A 14685-nucleotide genomic window follows, 5' to 3' on the forward strand; every position below is an offset into this window, starting at 1 on the left:
TGTCTTGGGTGTCTTCCCCACCCCCCTTTCCCTACTCCTTGTAGGCTCTTTGCTCTCCTACAGTGCTCTTCTTTCATGGCCTTTTAATGACTCCACTGCTGCTACTACTACTACCCTGCTACCTTTGGCTCCTGCCTTCACTTTGCCTCCTTTTTCTTCCCCCCTTCTCTATTTCTTGTCCCACTAACTATTCTCCCTAGTTTCCACTACAAACCTTACCTCTATCACTACTACTACTCCCATCTCTCTTGTCCCGTCCCCACCAGCTTGCCAATACAGTGGAACCTCAAAAATCGAACTGCTCCCAACACGACCAATTATGTAATTGTATTTTTGTAAGTGCTTTTATAAGTGTATTTTTGAGGGTCTGAAATGGACTAATCTAATTTACATTATTCCTGATGGGAATAAATTCATTCTGTAAAGGCACTCGAACAGCCTTCTGGACCGAAGAAAGTTCGATATTTGAGGTTCCACTGTATGTACTGGCTTCTCTCCTTTGTTAGTATGATTCTGTAAATGGTCCAATTCAGACCCATTGATCCTGACACAGACAATTTTGAAATGCCAGATATTGAAGTTGGGAGATCCTTGTCAGTCAGATTAAAAGTCTGTTACAGTAAGTGTTTATGCACCTAGAGAAGAAAGAAGTGTAGAGGAGACAGATTTTCAAAGATGTCGAGTGATTGGGGGGGGGGGGGAGTTTTGAACCAAGTGAGATAGTACTTGTGGTGGGGGATCTGAATGCTAAAGTGGGTAAAACTGGTGTGGAGGGAATAGTAAGTTTGGGGTGCCAGGGCAAAATGAAAATGGGGAGCTTTTAACACGTTAACTGTCCAAACGTAGATCTATGTTCTCTTGCCCCGCGTTCCAAATATTTTGGAAAAAAACAAAAATTAAATTAAGGAGGGTAATTTTTTGTGTGTAATAAGACCAAAAAAATTTTTTTTAGGGTCAGTACTTACTGAGATATAAGACTGCGAAGTTAGCGCTGGATGCTAACCTGACGGCAACATGGAGTCCTGCCGCTTGCAGAAGTGTTGCTGATATACCTTTTTTCGTTTTTTCTTTTTTAATTTATATAATTTTTAGTGAAGGGATTCAGGGAAACTGGTTTTTATATAGCCGGACTTGAGTACTGGAAATGGGAAGTACAGTGCCTGCACTTTAAAGGAGGAGTTTGGGATATTGGCAGTTTGGAGGGATATGTTATATATCTTTATACAGATACCATCCGACTTACGACCGAGCTTGGTTCCAACCAACTGGTCGTAAGTCAAAATGGATGCAAGTCGAACCTTACTACTGAATATCAACATCACATTTTTGCAATGCTTTATTTTATTGTTTTATTCTGGTATTTCATTTTTTACATTACTTTTTATGCTGTTAGTACTGTATTTTATACTGTAAGGTTTAGGGTAAACACTGTGTACAATACAAACAGTTGTTTATTTCTCAGAAATTTGGCATATAAAACACGGTTGTAAGTCGAGTGGTCGGATGGTAGGTGTATATACTTCTAAATTGTTGTATCTGGGCACCTCTGCAAAAACAGTGATTATGTATGAGTGAGGTGAAAGTGTTGAATGATGATGAAAGTATTTTTTTGGGGGGGATTTTCTTTGTTTTTGGGTCACCCTGCCTCGGTGGGAGACGCACCTCTGCAGCCTTCTCCTCGCTGTGATTATGTATGAGTGAGTGCACCACTCACTCTTTTTCCCTCATCAATTCTATGATTCACCTCATCTTTCATAGAAGTGTTGAATGATGATGAAAGTATTTTTTCATCAGCAAAGAGCAGCTGGGGGTGATTCTTTATTTTCGACCTGTTGGAAAAAAAAAAATTACAATTTGTAGTAGTTGTGATTTCATAGCCAATGTTTGTTCTGACACTAACATTAGATACTCAAAGTGGAACCTTGTTTTTTGGCTGTAATCCGTTCCAGAAGGTCGGCCTAAATTCGAAATGGCCCAAATTCGAAGCAATATTTCCCATAAGAATTAATGTAAATACAATTAATCTATTCCAGACAAAAATATTCACAAAAAATTTATTTTATAAAGATTAATTATAGTTTTACATACACAAAACAATGAGAACTAAATAAAATAAATTAAGAACATTTAAATTACTATTACATACCTTTACTGAAGACTTTTGTTGGCTTATGGAAGACAGGGAGGAGGAGAGGGGGAAAGCGGATTGTTTGGGAGGGGAATCCCCCTCCATAAGGACTTTAGGTAACAAGTCCCTCTCTGGGGTTACTTCCTTTCTTTCTTTTAATGCCACTAGGACCAGCTCGAGAGTCACTGGACCCCTGTCGCACAAAATAACTGTCCAGAGCGCTCTGTTTCTGGCGTCTCTAAGATTTCCCTAAAATAGGACAAGGTTTTGTCACTGAACATGTTGCAGATATGGCTTGTTTCAGCTTGGTTAGGGTGATATTTCTCCACAAAAGTTTGCACCTCATTCCACTTTGCACAAATGTCCTTAATCACTGAAGAAGGCACATCCTTCCCTCTCTCTTCCTCCTCCTTCTCTGAAGCAAGTTCCACAGCTGTGGTCTGTTGCTGTTCCAGTTGAAGGTGTTGCAGCTCTTCAGTGGTTAGCTCTTCCCTGTGGTCCTCCACCAACTCTTCCACATCCTCACCACTCACATCCAACCCCATGGACTTCCCCAATGTCATAACAGGCAGAGGGTTGACAGGGTCAGGGTCAGGGTCAGCCTCAAACCTATCAAAATCTTTCTTGTCACCAGTGTCGAGGTTGGGAGACTACTCTCTCCCGTCTTCGCATTGGCCATACTTGTCTTACTCATGGATATCTCATGGAGAGGCACCCTGCTCCTCTCTTTGAGAATTGTCAGGCTCCATTATCAGTCAGCCACATTCTGTTGGACTGCCCACTTTATCAACGAGCACGCAGAATTTACCTCCATCGTCGTCTTCGCTCCGCTGCTCTCTCTTTACCTTCCCTTCTCGCTGATGGACCCACCTTTCATCCGGACTCTCTCATTGACTTTTTGAAAACAACTGACTTACTTCACAAACTCTGATGCCTTCAGCCCTTTCTGCCTCAATCTCCTGCTACCCTCTACCCCCGCACTATCCCCTGTCCCGCTGTTTTCTGTACCCTACTGATCATCCCTCCCCCCTTCTGCTGCCCAATACCCTCGCTTCCTTCCCTACCCTGCAGCGCTGTATAGCCCTTGTGGCTTAGCGCTTCTTTTTGATTATAATAATAATAATCAAAATCTTTCTCAAGGACACAGTCTGCCCACAATTGTCTCCAAGAAGAGTTCAAAGTTCTGGAAGTCACTCCCTGCCAAGCCTTACCTATAAGGCTTATGCAGTTGTAGATATTGAAGTGATTCCTCCAGAACTCTCTTGGGGTTAATTCAGTGTCCAAGGTCACTTCAAAGCACTTCTGAAACATTGCTTTTGTGTAGAGTTTTTTGAAGCTAGAAATGACTTGCTGGTCCATGGGCTAGATAAGAAGAGTGGTGTTAGGAGGCAAGAACTTCACTGTTATAAAATGAAAATCCCTAGACAATTGGTCTACCAAGTTTGGAGGATGAGCAGAAGCATTGTCCATTACCAGGAGGCAAGCTTGAGTAGCAATTTATTTTCCAGGAGGTATTTTTTCACACTCGGGCCAAACATTTCATGGACCCAATCAATGAAAATTTGCCTTGTGACCCATGCCTTATGATTAGCTTTCCACAACACACCAATTTACTCTTGACGGCATTGTTTTTCTTGAACACTCTGGGCTTTCAGAGTGATACACGAGTAAAGGCTTCACTTTGAAATCCCCACTAGCATCAGCACAAAACAAAAGTTAGCCTGTCTTTCGTAGGCTTGTATCATGGCAGTGCCTTTTCCTCGTCTTTGGCATTTTCTTCCAAAAGAGGCCTGTTTCATCACAATTGAACATGTTGGGGTTGGATTTCTTCAGCCTCTACGTACCCCTTGAATTCCTGCACAAATTTTTCAGCCACACGTCTGTCTGAACTTGCAGCCTCACCATGCCTTACAACACTGTGTATGCCACTACGCTTCTTAAATCTCGCAAACCAGCCTCTGCTGGCCTTAAATTCACTAACATCATCACTAGTACCAGGCATTTTCTTTACGAGATCCTCATGCAACTGCCTTGCCTCTTCACAAATGATCGTCTCTGAAACACTATCACCCACTGTTTTTCCCTGAGCCACAACAACAACAACAACTTCTCCACATCATCATTTGTTTGTGATCTCTTTTTCGTTAACATGTTTACCCCTTTTGCCACATCATCTTCCTTGATTTGTTCTTTCTTTGCCAGGATAGAAGTGATTGTTGATTTGTTTTTGCCATACATCCTGGCAAGTTCCAGCACCCACACACCACTTTCGTATTTTTCTATTACTTCCTTCTTAAATTCCATTGTGTTTCTCACTTTCTTTACCAAAGGAACTTTACTAGGAACTTTCTTGGGGCCCATGGTGACTTATTTCACAGTCACACCTAATAAAAAAACACCAAAAACAATGGATTTTAAGGAAATGTTTGGATGAATGCACAGAGTATATGCTCACTCACCAACAAAGGGAGACCGACTCACCTACGCACGACATCCTGGTGGGAGGCAGGCTGACGCGTCTAATACAGCCGATATATGAAGCAACAGCCAAAATATGGAGTAAAATTTCCGCCGAAAAACTGGCCTAAATACGAATTGGCCGATAAACGCAGCGGCCAAAAAATGAGGTTCCACTGTAGTACTCAATAACAAACATACTGACAGGTGAACATTTTCACCTGCCTTGGTCACCTACTATTGTCTAGAAATACACCTACCATCTGACTTACGACCTGCTCGACATACGACCACTCGACTTACGACCGTGTTTTTTATGCCAAATTTCTGGGAAATAAACAACTGTTTGCGTTGTACACAATGTTTATCCTAAACCTTACAGTATAAAATACAGTACTAACAGCATAAAAGGTAAAGTAAAAAATGAAATACCAAAATAAAACAATAAAATAGTCATTACAAAAATGTGATGTTGATATTCAGTAGTACAGTTTGACTTACGGCCGGTTGGTCAGAACCAAGCTCGGTCGTAAGTCGGATGGTAGGTGTATATACAAAGTCTTTCTAGGTCCCAGCAATGTTTTAAACATGCTGGAGTACATATGAAATTCCTTGAAGCACTGTTTAAGATGAGCGTCACTTCATTGCTGACAGTGCAGCAGAGGAGTGACACTTGATCATGCACTGCCTTGGCTTTGTTTGTTTTCACTGTTACATATAAACATGTTTATCTGTCTGTCTGTCTTTATTTGTCTGTCTAGCTCTGCTTATCTGTCTGCTTGTCTCTCTTTCTGTCTCAGAAAGCCACTCATGAACTAACAGGTATTACACACGATGCAGAGTCACGTCTGATTCCTGAACAAGTGAAAGTGCGTATTACTTGCCAGTCATGCTTATTATGCCTTGTATCTACAAGCACAGTATAGCACTTTGTCTGGATTTTTTGGGTTATCCTAGGTAATTTACACTATGTATAATAACTATGTGTACCTGTGAGACAGAGACAGGCAAAGATAGATACAGACAGATGGAGATAGAGACAGCGAAAGTCAATCAGCCACCCAGCCAGCCTGCCAAACACGTACTATTACACATGTTCCAGAATTGTTTGGAGCGCTAGCAGTAAGAATGTAGATCTATGTTTGGAGAGTTAAGGCGTTAACTGAACTATGTAATAGAAAGAGGTTTGGTAATAAGTAATACATTAAAAAAAAAAAGAAGATAACTAAGTGTACAAGATATGATATTGCACATAATGAAAGTAGTTTGTTTGATTGTGTACTGGTGGATTAATGGTTGATGGGTAAGAGAGTTGAAAGTTTATAAACTAAGGGAGGAGGAAGTTAGGGTGAGATATAAGCAACTATTGGGAGAAAGGTGGGCAAATGCGAGAATAGGTAATGTGGTGGGGGGTTGGGGTGGGGGGGTTGAAGAGGGGTGGGATAGTTTTAAAAATGCAGTGTTAGAATGCAGAGCAGAAATTTCTGGCTATAGAAAGGTGGGTGAAGGAGGAAAGAGAAGTGATTGGTGGAATGAGGTAAAGGGTGTAATAAAACAGAAAAAGATCACGTATAAGAGATTTTTACAAAGCAAAAGTGATATAAGAAGGGTGGAGTATACAGAGAGTAAAAGAGAGCAAATAATAGAGTGGGTGAGGGGCTGTCAACAAACTGCTGAAAATAAGAAATTTTTTTGAAGTGAAATAGGTTAAGAAAGCCTAGGAAATAAATGGATTTGACAGTTTACCCTTTCAGGGTCCAGACCCCTGATCTGAAAGTTGTCCACAGGGACCAAGAATTTTCAAAATTTATTTTTTATTTTTTCTTATGAAATGGTAGAGAATCTTTTTCCGAAGGTAATAAAATAAAAAGCACAAAATTTGATTAAAATTGATGAAATTGTGCTCTCGTGAATTTTGCTGCGTCTGATATTTATGCATCAGCGATTTTGCCTAATTTGACTCCCAATTTAGGCCAATTACATTATTCCAGTGGACCAAATTCTTCGTTATTTTGTTAGTATATTACTTATATTTTGTTGACTGAGCACAAGAACTATTTCAACTGCCCAATAAAGTGATCAGAAATTGGTAATTTGGCCAATGTCACACAGTCCAAAATATTTCAATTTCAAAAAAGGGTCCAGAATAAGCAATGGGCATTCCTGGCACTAAAATAACAGTTCCTCTGTTTATTAATTACATTTTCAAGCTTTACAGACAAATTTCATATTGATTTTTTACTCACATAATGAACATTAAAATGGTATAAAATACCGACATGTTGTTAGGTAAGACACATATGCAACCTAACTGTTGCATGTGTGTCTTACCTAACAACATGTCGGTATTTTATACAATTTTAATGTTCAATCTGTCAGACACTGCAACACAAGGGTATCTTGGTACAGACCTGAAATCAACTTCGACAACCTCTACTAGTGAGAACGGCTGGATTTGAGAGGGACCTGACCTCCCAACATCTGCATTCTACTAGTGACCTACGTCTCACCTCCTGGCGCTATATAAGGCTCCATCCTGTCACTTTAACTCCATATTGTTTCAGACTATGGAACAATGCTCTTCTCCAGACTGAGGGACTGACCACCTCAAAACTTTAAGGGTGATGGACTGATTACATCGTCTTCAAGTCTCTTCTGCTTCTATCAACTTTTCTGTACTCGACTGAAGAAGCCTACTGTGTAGGCGAAACGTTTCGAAATAAAGATACCTAAGTGTTGCATATGTGTCTTACCTACTCACATAATGAATTTTTATTTACACCAAAAAATAGATTTACTGTTATGCAATATTGTAATATTTGTATACATAATATCAGTGCATTCATGAACATATATTAGACCCACCAGTTGACGTGCATTGGACTAGTGACGTCCTTTGTTTACTCGAACATTTCTGCTACTTTGAGCTCAGTTTCAACCTATTTTCAATACTAAAACCAATCGAAGTCATCTCTATTTCTGCAATATATCTTCCATTCTATGAAATGGGACCAAGAAACCACGAATATAACCAGAAAATCAGTCAAAAATACACCGCAAATTCGCTATTTTAATCCAAATACACACAGTTTTTTCCCTCATTATGCACTGCTTGCTGCAGGATTTGTTTTATATGGTGCACACTTGCCACAAAGATGTATTCTCTCATATCTAGGCCCAAATTTACCCCTCACAGCTTATCTGAGTGAGCTGAGTTCAAGACGTAGTACTACGGCTTGGACCCTGACTTCAAAGCCATAGAACTACAAGACGGACCCTCAAGGGGTTAAAAAAGAGAATGGGGGCATCAGTAGATGGGGAGTTGGAGGTATTGGGAAGATGGCAGGAATATTTTGAGGAACTATTAAATGTTGAAGAGAGGAAGGCAGTAATTTCATGCACTGGTCAGGGAGGTATATCTTTTAGGAGTGAAGAGGAGCTGGATATGAGTGTGCGAGAGATGTGCGAGGCATTAGGTAGAATGAAAGGGATTAACCCTTTGACTGTCGCAGGCCCCTTTCTGAAACTGTCACCCTATGTCGCAAAATATTTGAAAAAAAAAAAAAAATTATTTTACCTAAATGTTAGGATTATTTTACTGAGTGTTTTAAGCCTAAAAAAATTTTTTTTGCCATAAGTACTTACTGAGATACAGAGGAACAAAGTTGGCAGAGAATGAGTGGCGTATGGCAACAGCAGCGAATGCCACCCACCTGGTATTCTTTTATTTACTCCAATTTGAAGGTTTCTTGTATTTTCCAATATTTTTCTCTACTAAGTAACTTATGTGGCCTGTGAGACCAAAGTAAGGTGCATTGTTCAAATATACATTCATTGTTTACAACACAATAACTGAACAAACATTATCACTTAGATTGTGTACAAAACTTGTTTACACAAACAATACAAAACATTGTTTATTACTATTGTTCCATAATATATATACATATGTACAGTCACTGAACACTTTCCTAGAACTGCTGCAGCTTGTGGAACTCTTTGAAACATGGGTATATGCAGAGTGGCACTTGACATTCCTCATACACAAAACAAGTGTCTCTGCCTGTTTGTGGGCATTTTGTGGTATGTCTACACACCAAACACCTCTTCTGAGCACTTTTCTTGAAAGCAGTAGGAGGCAGTTGTATGGGGTAGTGATCACCAGACCTCAAACGAGATGGCGTGTGTTGGTAATTTCGTGGGCGCTGGACTATTGCAGGTGTTGCTCCTTGGTACTTGGCGATTATTTGTCTGATGACAGACAAACAAAATTCACCATATTTTGATTTGCTGTTGGTCCTCAACTTGTATATGTTATAAGCATTTAGCATGGAAATATCAAGAAGATGGAAAAAAAGTTTCATATACCACTTATAACTTTTGTGTACACAATCAGCAAGCCCAATCTGCATGTCACATTTGTCCACTAAGTGCATATTGAGGTTGTAGTCAATGACAGCTGCAGGTTTTAGAATGGGTTCATTGGTCTCTCTATTGTGCCTGCCAGTGTGTGCCATTTCGTTTTCAGTGAAATTATGTCAACAATGTGACATCACGTTTATCATGCCACTGAAATGCCATGATATCATTGGCAGCAAAGGCCTGCACTTCACCTCTGTGAGTGCCAGCGTTGAACCTTGGCATATGTTTATGATTACCACGCACTGTGCCACACGTCTGTCAGTGTGAAGGCTTACTCAGCCCTGTAACAACTTCAGACAGTATTACCAAGGCTGGTTCCTCCTCAGGAAAATTAATGTATAGAAAAAGAATAAAAACTGACAAACATAAACACTTTATTATTTAGAAAATATAAAATATAAAACACTTAAATATGAAGTATTAATCTTACATTAAAGAAAATGAAAAATATAAATGATAACTGAATTCAACGCTAATATAAATGTATATAAAACGTGGGTGTCTGGTGTTGGTGACCCTGCGTGTTGTTGAAATCGTAGCCGTTGCTGATGATGGGGGTCGCAGGTGTTGGTTACAACCCACTGGTTCATTCTTCACAGTATAGCCGTGAGTATTCTAACCCGATGACAGGAAAGCAGGTTCTTTACCGCTGCAATGATGAGGGGTTACGTCCTGCAATTTCATACAGGTGCACAGGTAATTAAATCCAAAAAGGGGAAGTCTCAGGACGTTAGTCCAACTCCATCAATTCTACTCGTTGATTGGCAGGTGACCCTCTCTGTCATCCAAGCTGGAAAGATAGACAGGTTACCCACTGCTTAAGAAATCACTCTCCATGATAAGTACAATACCTAAAAGATGTGGTGATTATTACAACAGTCAACTTAGAGCAAGACTGAAAGGACTTAAGTTTATTATTGGTCAAAAGTGAAGCTTTCAACCAATAAATCCACTAGAATACAAGGCAGGCATGTACTTACAGTAGTGCTGGGAGCTGTGAGTCTAGTGATTACTGTTTGGACTGGAGCCCCACACGTCACCTTTCGGGGGGGGGGGATAGCGGGAGCTAGACTGACCCTACCTTAACAAGCAGCCGGCGATCAAACTATCACTTTTGGGGTGGGGGGGGGAAAGGCGGGAATAGCAGGAGCTAGACTTGCCTTACCTTAACAAGTAGCCGGCAAGCAAACTATCACTTTCGGGGAGGGGGAAAAAGGCGGGGGGATAGCGGGAGCTGGACTTACCCTACCTTAACAAGTAGCCGGCAATGAAACTATTGTTACTATATCACTACTCCTATCTATTGAACTTTTCCCTCACAGGTTCACTCGCAAGAAATCACTGAGTATGGGGCTTGTGTACCAGTTATCAGTATATAATATATGCCCCTTACCAAGATATGGTTCCATCGTTGTTCTAACCACATCACCAGAGATACCCAATAACCTCCTGGTATCTCTCAATGTATTACTGCCAGTGTATACAATCACACAGTACAAATAACTTTATATACCAAAGCGTTTCCTCTTGCTTGGTATGTATTGCTTGAATGAAAGTCGTCAATAACAAGCTTCCCAAAGGGATAAAAATACATGCAACACTTTTGTTTCAGGTACATAAACACATTTCTAATCTTATATAACGTGTTGCTTCTGTCAGGCCTTGTTTTGTCTGAAAATTGTAACATACGTAACAGTATCAAAAAACGATTCACACCTATATTGTCACTAAAACCATGGGTTGAAATCAGACGTTCTGTTGCCCAATATGTGGTGACAGTGTGCTTATACACATGTGGCATAAGCATTATTGTGGCAAAAAACAGGTACATCTCTGCCAAAGTTGTGTCCTTCCACTGGTGTAGCCGTGATCTTGGTGAGAGAATTGTATTTGCCATGGTGTACTCATAGTATGTGTTGGTTTCCCTGACAATAATGTCCATCAGGGGTTCATCAAAGAATAAATGAAAGCATTCCAGTTCAGTAGCATTGTTCCCAAGTGTACATGATGGCCGTATTCCACTTTGTGTTTCATCAAAGTCATGGGGACTGGGAACAAACTCGTCACCTTCCTGCCAATCCCAGATGCGGTCTGCTGGTGGGCTCTGGATGTTGAAACGTGGTTGTGGTTGTGGGAGTGTGGGGTTGGGTGAGGCTGGTTGTAGTTGTGCAGAGTCAGCAGCATCGGTAGTAGCGTGGCCCGCTGCTGGTGCCACATGACTCATGCCACCATCACTATCACCACCACCACCTGCTGCCTCACTCACATCATTCGTACCCATCGTAACAATATCATCTTCACTATCAGGTCGTGGTGTAGGGCCACGGGATGTGCTCCGAGATTTACTCCTTCCTTGGAACAGCATATGGCACACTACCAGACCGCATGCTACGTCGTACATACTGCCGCTTCACTGGGGAATATTCACCCTCACTGTCGCAACTAGAACTGCTTTCAATAGCTTTGAAATCACTATCACTTTCACTGCTCACATCTGAGTCTTGTACACGGGCAACTAGTGTCCTCTTTCGTCCTGGTACAGGTGAACGTGAACGAGCCGGCCCAGCACCAGAGGTGGAAGGTCGTGAGTCATCTGGGTTTTCATCACTAATTATGTTTTATGTTATCCTGGGCACTGTTTTTGGTCACACCCGCTTGAAAACCATGGAATTCACTTTCACTGACACTTTCATCACTGTTAGAGCTATTGCTTGGGAACAAAAGTCCTCCAATCCGCTGATGAGTGAGGTACTTCTTACTGCGAGGCATGGTGAAAATGGACTACCAAGATGGCGTTCCCACAATGCACCACTGAGTCCCCAATTTTTTTTTCACAGGGTGCACACCCACCACTCAGACCCATTCTCTCTCATGTAGGCCTACCAGCTTTCTCCTGCTTGAATTTACGCGTATGTATACGTCAGAAACAGTGGCGCGTAAGACGTATATATACGGCCGAAACAGTCAAAGGGTTAACTTGTTAATCTAACTCCAAAACTTTTTCTTATTTTCAACAAAATTTGTTGATAACATCTCACCCACTCTCTCATTTGCTCTCTTTTTACATTGCTTCACCACTCTCTTAACCTCTCTCTTTTTCTCCATATACTCTTCCCTCCTTGCATCACTTCTATTTTGTAAAAACTTCTCATATGCTAACTTTTTCTCCCTTACTACTCTCTTTACATCATCATTCCACCAATCGCTCCTCTTCCCTCGTGCACCCACTTTCCTGTAACCACAAACTTCTGCTGAACACTAACACTACATTTTTTAAACCTACCCCATACCTCTTCAACCCCATTGCCTATGCTCTCATTAGCCCATCTATCCTCCAATACCTGTTTATATCTTGCCCTAACTGCCTCCTCTTTTAGTTTATAAGCCTTCACCTCTCTCTTACCTGATGCTTCTATTCTCCTTGTATCCCATCTACCTTTTACTCTCAGTGTAGCTACAACTAAAAAGTGATCTGATATATCTGTGGCCCCTCTATAAACATGTACATCCTGAAGTCTACTCAACAGTCTTTTATCTACCAATACATAATCCAACAAACTACTGTCATTTTGCCCTACATCATATCTTGTATACTTATTTATCCTCTTTTTCTTAAAATATGTATTACCTATAAATAAACCCCTTTCTATTCAAAGTTTAATCAAAGGGCTCCCATTATCATTTACGCCTGGCACCCCAAATCACTTAGTTTCAATATATCATGGAATTACCCAGATAACTGCAATCAAATCTGTCCCAGAGTTTCACTTGGCCGACTTCATGGGACTGAAAAATTACCGGGGTGGGCTAAATTGGGATGTCCTGACTATGGGTCAGGTAGGTGATCTTGGTTGCCAATATGACGTTTTTCAGAGCATAGTTCTAGCTGCCCAGACAACTTTTGTTCTGAGTAGGGAAATTAGATCTAACAAAAATGATCCCAAATGGATGAACAATAGATTAAAACATCTCATTGGTCAAAAGAGAGGCATATATAGGTGTATCAAAAGAGGGGATGGGCAGTTTAGAAATCAATATATTCAATTAACGAAAGAAATAAAGAAAGGAATAAGAAAAGCAAAAAGGGATTATGAGGCTAAGGTCACAAGGGATTCAAAGACTAACCCAAAAGGGTTCTTTCAGGTATACAGAAGTTAGATTAGGGACAAGATTGGCCCACTTAAGAGTAACTGGTCAGATCACTGACAGTGATAAGGATATGTGTGAAATTCTAAATACCTACTTCCTCTCAGTTTTCACCCAGGAAAATACTAGCAATATTCCTGAAATAATAGATTATGTAGAACAGGACAATAAACTATGTACGATTGCAGTAACTAATGACATGGTCCTCAGACAAATAAAGAAACTAAAACCTAACAAATCCCCAGGCCCTGATGAACTAATTGCAAGGGTGTTAAAGGAATGTAAAGAGGAACTTAGCATACCTTTGGCTGATCTTTTTAACATATCACTACAAACTGGCATAGTGCCTGATAAGTGGAAAATGGCAAATGTAATACCTATTTACAAAGCAGGTGACAGGTCCTTGGCTTCGAACTATAGACCAATAAGCCTTACCTCCTTAGTGGGAAAATTTATGGAATCAATAATTGCTGAAGCAATTCGTAGCCATCTTGATAGGCACAGATTGATTAATGAATCTCCACACGGTTTTACAAAGGGGCGTTCCTGTCTTACGAATTTACTAACTTTTTTCACTAAGGTGTTTGAGGAGGTAGATCATGGTAATAAATATGATATTGTGTATATGGACTTCAGTAAGGCTTTCGATAGAGTTCCACATCAGAGGCTATTGAGGAAACTTAAGGCACACAGAATAGGAGGAGAAATTTTTTCCTGGGTAGAGGCATGGCTGACAAATAGGCAGCAGAGTTTTTGCATAAATGGGGAGAAATCAGAATGGGGGCATGTCACAAGCGGTGTTCCTCAGGGGTCAGTGTTGGGCTCGTTGTTGTTCACAATTTACATAAACGACATAGATGAGGGAATAAGTAGCGACAAAAGCAAATTTGCTGATGACACCAAAATAGGCTCACTAATGAGGACACTAGAGCACTCCAAGATGATTTGAATACTGATGCAATGGTCGGAGAAGTGGCAGATGCAGTTTAATATTGACAAATGCAAAGTTCTAAATGTTGGACAGTTAAATAACCATGCCACATATAAGCTAAATAATGTAGATCTTAATACTACTGATTGCGAAAAGGATTTAGGAGTTCTGGTTAGCAGTAATCTAAAACCAAGACAACAGTGCATTAGTGTTCGCAATAAAGCTAACAGAATTCTTGGCTTCATATGTAGAAGTATAAATAATAGAAGTCCTCAGGTTGTTCTTCAACTCTATATATCCTTGGTTAGGCCACATTTAGACTATGCTGCTCAGTTCTGGTCACCGTATTACAGAATGGATATAATTGCTCTGGAAAACATACAGGATGACAAAGATGATCCCATGTATCAGAAATCTTCCATATGAGGATAGACTGAGGGTCTTGAATCTGCACTCTCTCGAAAGGCATAGAATTAGGGGGATATGATCGAGGTGTATAAATGGAAAACAAGAATAAATAAAAGGGATGTAAATAGCATGCTGAAAATTTCCAGCCAAGACAGGACTCGTAGCAATGGTTTCAAATTGGAAAAATTCAGAT

General features: G+C 40.4%; 1 long non-coding RNA gene across 3 annotated transcripts in view; it reads right to left on the reverse strand.

Moving 5' to 3' along the window:
- The window catches only part of LOC128689021 (uncharacterized), a 238706-nt gene that overhangs the window by 189223 nt on the left and 34798 nt on the right, over positions 1 to 14685 (reverse strand). For 2 of the 3 annotated variants that reach the window (XR_011392288.1, XR_011392286.1), the window contains exon 3: positions 1451 to 1546. The exons of the other annotated variant lie outside the window; for it this stretch is intronic. This is a non-coding gene — a long non-coding RNA (uncharacterized lncRNA). Of the gene's footprint in view, positions 1 to 1450; positions 1547 to 14685 lie in introns of those variants that run through there. 3 annotated transcript variants of the gene reach the window in all.

Source organism: Cherax quadricarinatus, chromosome 21 (genome assembly GCF_038502225.1).
Source record: "Cherax quadricarinatus isolate ZL_2023a chromosome 21, ASM3850222v1, whole genome shotgun sequence".
Taxonomy (NCBI): domain Eukaryota; kingdom Metazoa; phylum Arthropoda; class Malacostraca; order Decapoda; family Parastacidae; genus Cherax; species Cherax quadricarinatus.